At 44.2% G+C, this 6,019-nt stretch overlaps 1 protein-coding gene across 1 annotated transcript in view; it reads right to left on the minus strand.

Annotated features, from left to right (window-relative positions):
• The window catches only part of KLHL14 (kelch like family member 14), a 68,709-nt gene that overhangs the window by 21,364 nt on the left and 41,326 nt on the right, over positions 1 to 6,019 (minus strand). The gene's annotated exons all lie outside the window — the stretch shown is intronic.

Genomic DNA, 6,019 nt, shown 5'->3' on the forward strand with positions numbered 1-6,019 from the left:
TGAGATGCCCCCGTAAACACACTCAGGGTGCTGGGTGGCTGTCTATCCCCCAGCGCCAAGCAGGCCGGCTTTCCATACAGTGTTCAGTTTTTAAATTAAGGTCCTGCTGATTTAATGCCTCCTCCAAATGCATACGCTCAATTTCCTGTACAATGTCATTAGCAGCACAATCACACATCGCCTATCTCTCTGCTTAGGAGCTCTTCTGGAACAAAGATAAAAACCGTCAGGAACATCACGAATATTCATCCCGCTCACCTCGCCGTCTCCCTGCCCCAGGGTGCGGGCTGCGAGGAGGGGGTGGTAGTCAGAAGCCCGTGAAAGCCAGGTTTCTCGGGGCTGGTTCTCATTTACATTTTCATTTGGGAGACACACGCAACCAGAACAGGACACCCCTGTCCTCCTCCCCACCCCCCACCCCCCAATCACAGCGCGGTGTTGACCTCCGCCGTGTCATCTCCTTTGTAAATGTGACCGTCCGCAGCATCAGTTATAACACATGCGGTGGCGGGGCCCGGCGACACCCGGAGTAAATGATGTCCTTGTTCGGCTCATCACATGGGCACCTTAAATCTAGGTGAGGAGAGATGGAGGTGATGGGCACGCTCAGGCAGGGAACGTATTGCCTGACACGGATCAGCAGAGCACTTAAGGAACCAGTGCGCTGGGAAATCAATATGACTCAAGGCCAGGTCTGCCTCCGGCTCTCCCTCCAATGGGGAGAGAGAGGGAAAGAAGGAGCGCGCGCCTGTCCTACACCTGACGTGTTTTGGAGGACACACCTCTCTCATCTTATTTCGTTGTTGTTGTTATTATTATTATTATTATTATATATTTTTCAGAATGTGCTTAGGCAGGCTAAGGTAGGCAAGTAAGAAGAATAGGAAACAGGCAAAGCTTTGAAGCCCATAATGCAGCTTCTGAAAGAGCCAACCAGATCCTTGAAGCATTTTACTCAAGGATTGTAGGAGCTTTGATTATTTTATCATGTTTTTATTTTTATTGTGACTATTCATTGTTCTTTGAACTGACAGCCACAAGGGAGAAGGCATTGCTATGTGAAGCCCTGATTTCGGGGATAATGTAGGAGAAATTGGGTGTGCCACTGGTTTGTGAGGTCCATTAATTAGGTCGATGGACACAGGGCGTCATGTTGGGAATGTCCTTCCCCCCTCCTCAACCCTCAGTTATCTCTTTGGGAAATGCTTTCAGCCAGACAGATTCTGCAGCGTCGTCTCTTAGAATCCATTTGGAGCAGAGTGTGTGTTGGGTTCATTGAACAACTAAGATTGGATAGGTTTTGAACATCCTTGCTTTTTTCTTTTTCAAATGAACTCATCATTGTTTGGATTATGAGGATGGTTCCAAAACACCAGCAACAAACTATGCTACCCATACGTTACATGTCTCATGAACAGCCTGATGCTACTCAGTCCATCATCATGTCAGCTGGTCAGCGCAGACGCCTCGCCTGATGGCCATCTGCTCCCGTAAGAAATGAGCGGAAAAACAGAGGCCACCGGCTACAACCAACATGTGATGGCAGCCACTCCTCCAATATCTACTTAAGATTTTTGGCCCGTTCAATGTCCACATCTTACGAGTAATACAAATGGTATTCTCTTCTTTGTAACTGGAAGTCCAGCTTTATAATATGGCACTGTCTCTGAAAATACAACTGGACTTGTATTTTGTTCTTGCCATTCACTTGTTCCCATTCGGGCAGGCAGACATTAAGTGAAGGAAATAATAGATGGTTGATCCTTAAGCCTGTTTTTCATGTGATTACCCCTACGGTTATGCAAACAAATGAAACGATTGCACTAGGGCCAGTGGTCGGCTAACTGTGTCTCGCGAGCCACTTGCGGCTCTTTAGCCCCTGGAGTGTGGCTCTTCCTAAGCCTTACGAGTATTCTAATTAAGTTAATAACAATGTACCTACCTCTATAGTTTAAGTTTAAAAAATTCGGCTCTCAAAAGAAATTTCAATCGTCGTACTGTTGATATTTGGCTCTGTTGACTAATGAGTTTGCCGACCACTGCACTAGGCTAACCACTGAAACCTTCCACATAAGAGAGGGGGTCTTTGCAGTTCTAATGGAAAGGCTACTTGAAGGCATTCCTCTTTATCGACACTTAGAGTATTTACTCTTGTTTTAAACCTCGTATGTTGTCTTTCTTGGCAGGATATGTCAGTATCCTCATTCCTGCGTTATTGTCTCTTTTGAATTATTACCATGAATTGTGCGAGGCTGTAAATACGCACAAAAGCTCTTTGAAATTCTTCTGAATGTAAAAGGCTCCGAATTTATTAGAAGAAAAATCTATATGAAATCAATGTTGGAGTTTTGCAAAAGACCTACTTTCTTTGATTTCTGATGGACCCTGAAGGAAAGTAAAACCAACAGGGCAGCGAGCAAGGGCAGACGTCTGTTCAAGGCGGCAGGAGGTCCTACACTTACCGATCACCTTTTGAAGAACGAAGACCTGCCTGCCCCTCTCCGGCTTTCTCTAGAGGCAGACCCTCGCCGCGCCCTCCCGAGCAGGTGCTGGAGGAGAAGTTTGTGCTCCGTGCTCACAGGCAGCCCCGTGTGCGTTTTTAGCGTGTCAGTCAGTGAGTCAGAGGGAAAGGGTAAAGAGAAGCTAATCAGGATGAAATGAGATTAAAGGCTGTCTAATTTTACAGCAACTGTGATCCATCAGCCACTGTGAAAGTGACAGTGGAAATGAATGATGGAGACAGACAGGTGGGGCTGTACATTCCACTGATTTATCCTCAAATGCACTGGGCCTTATTTTATTGAGTGAACATGACCGCATTTATCATGACTGTCATCTAAACCCACTTCCCTCCATTTAAAAAGGTCACTTTACTCAGAGGGAGCAGGGGAGAGGCACTTTCAAATCAGACTCTGCATCTCCTCGCATGTGTCTATGAGGCCCTTTGTGAGAATGCTCCACTTTTATGAAACAAGCTACAAGTGCAGGAAGGGAAGGGGGAGGGGGAGAGAGGCCAGACAATAGAAACAGAAGAAACCTTTGGACATCTGTGGGAATACACTCACTTAGTCCCTAAATTTGAAGCAATCTGTATCATTTTTTGCCTTTATCACTCCGAGGGAAATTCTATTCTAGCCTGGGAAGTGAAATCAAACGTTTGCTTGGAATATTTTTAATGAAGAAAGTAAGAACAGGTGACACTATACAGTAAACGTGGGAAGGCTATTGAGTCCCAGTATTTACTCTGCCGAGTGGCCAGTCATCACACACTCAGTAGATGTCAGCAATTGCTACAAGTTGAATCTCGGCCACATTTCACGCATAGGCCGGTTAATTGTTTCCCCTTCACTTTAAGGCCATAAAAATCTCAGTTACACAGGCTTTTTACTCTTTTTCTACCAGGGCAATAAAATAGCCTGGAATGTTATGCATCAAGTTAGTCTTTGTGAAGAGCATTTCGTGCTACTTTTCACAATAGTAACCACCGTGTACCAAATATTTACTATGTGCCAGGCACTATGCTGATGCTATATCTATATATGTACATATACACACACACACTTGTATTTATATATAGGTACCTAGATTATATTGCTGAAAATATAATACCATGTTTTGTTCTTGCCACTCATTTGCTCCCATTCAGGCCAGCAGAAATTAAATGAAGGAAATAATATATGATATTATAATGTATGATAAAATATAATACAGGATAAAATGTACCTCTATTTGATTTATCTACATCTTTCATTTAATACAGCTAACTACAAGGGAGGCATCACTCACTCATTTTATTTCTCTAAGAAATACTGAGGTTTTCAGAGGTTACGTCACTTGTTGAAGATCATACCAGCCAATGAATGGCAGAGAGGACCCAGACACAGGGCTACTGGATCCCAAACCGCGCTCCTACCCATTTCACTCCACCGACTCTCAATAGGTGTGTGCGCCCAACCAGCAAGTCATTACTAGTGTCTGTGTCTTCAGTGATGTTCCTGAAATCCCTGTATAATGTTTTTGTGTGTTAAATCATATGTTAAATGTCTATTATTTTCATACTTAAAGGAATCCTAATTAAGGCAAGTGGGCACTCCTTTAAAGTTTTTTTTTTGTTTGTTTTGTTCTAGAAATCCAATATTCAAATGGTGCGTTTTCTTCAAGTAGGATACATTTGTTTGAAGGAGCAAGGAAAACAGGGAGCAAACAAGCCAGGTAAGGGTGGGTAGAGTCTACTGGCAGATTTTTAAGCAACGAGCACCTATTTCAACCTCGTGAGCAGATTCACCGTGTCTTGGACATAGAGGCGCTTTGCTTGGCACATGCAATGTGCAGGGGCTTGTGTGTTTGAAGGCCTTATTCTGCTGGAGAGCGACACTTCCACTCCTTCCCCTATGTCACATCTGAGGAAGGTGTTCCTCTCCCTAAGGAAGTTACGGGAATCCTCCACAACCACAGAATGTCCACGAACATCCAAACCACGGGTCATCGTGGCTATGCCAACTTCATAAAATCGCTAAATAAATGATGATTGGATATTTATCACTTCGATGTCACACTTATGAGGGCCTTGATTTCCTCTTGGCCTTAAATACATAAACTTGAAAAACTGTCGAATATGACATACTTCAACCTTGTTTTGAAAAAATAACTAATGTTCATGGTAAAAATACAATCTTATAAAAAAATATAAGGGTATGGAGGACCCATAGGTCTTCCCCCCCAAGCTGCAGCTCTTCAGCTCCCTGCCCCAGAGGCCATCACTGGCACTCTGTTCTTGGTTTTCCTTCCAGAGAGATTATACACAGGAGTCATTTCCTTTCATACAAATGGCAGCAGTGTTCAATGGGCACAAGGTTTACTACTTCACTTTTTTGCACTCAAGAATCCATTCATTTATTTACTCCCCACCAATCAACTATTGTTTTCAGCGGCTACTCTATGCCAGGCCATGTTGTACCTGCTGGGGAGGTCATGAGGAACAGCAACAAGGAATGTTCTGGTCAGGGGAAGCACATAGGCAATATGTACACAATTAGATAGGCAATTTTGTTTCCAAGGACAAGTACCATGAAGAAAAATAAAGCAGGGTCAGAGGAGGGGGAAGGACAGGGTGAGGGGTTTTGAGAGCAGTGAGGGAAGGCCTTTCTGAGTGGGTGGCTTTTGAGTAGAAGATTGAGGAAACCGAGCCATGAAGGATGGAGAAGCAGGAACAGTAAGTGCAAAGGCCCTGAGGCACCGGTGCAGGGAGTGTCAAGAACAGCAGGAAGACCAGGAGCAGCGGAGGTCTGAGATGAGGTTGAGGTGCTGGAGGCAAGGACCAAAGAGTGGTTGGTATGTAGATGCGAGAAGTCCGTCAGAAGGCTGATGGACTTTGATATTCAGCAGGGCTGAAAATCTGCATATTATTACCCGCCACTGGCTGAATAGCTGAAGGTGTTCCCCTAACCTGATAATCCTTTTATTGTTTGCTAAACTTTACCTTTGATATGCCTGTTTGGTTTGCTAAAGGGCATATCTATATTCCAGTAAATAAAAAGCTGATGGGTCCGGAGATTCAGCGAGCTTTGCCACTAGAGTGAAGTCCCTGCCTGGCTTTCCCCCATGCCTTCTAAATTTATATATCCGTTTATGTCACAGCCCCTTCTCCAGATTCCTGAACCTAAACTTTATCTGATATGCCTGTTTGGTTTGCTAAAGGGCATATCTATATTCCAGTAAATAAAAAGCTGATGGGTCCGGAGATTCAGGAGCTTTGCCACTAGAGTGAAGTCTCTGCCTGGCTTTCCCCCATGCCTTCTATATTTTTACTTCTTATCTAGTATATCCATTTGCACGTAGCCGCTTCTCCAGATTCTGAATCCTTGCTGCAAAAGGTTGCGGCAGTCTTCTTTAAAAATTAGTGGAGAAAAAAAAAAATTAGTGGAGATGCTGAAAACGGTTTGGCTAAGTGGATGGAGCGTCGGCCTGTGGACTGAAAGGTCCCAGGTTCGATTCTGGTAAAGGGCATGAACTTGGGTTT

Source organism: Myotis davidii, unplaced genomic scaffold, assembly GCF_000327345.1.
Source record: "Myotis davidii unplaced genomic scaffold, ASM32734v1 scaffold520, whole genome shotgun sequence".
Taxonomy (NCBI): domain Eukaryota; kingdom Metazoa; phylum Chordata; class Mammalia; order Chiroptera; family Vespertilionidae; genus Myotis; species Myotis davidii.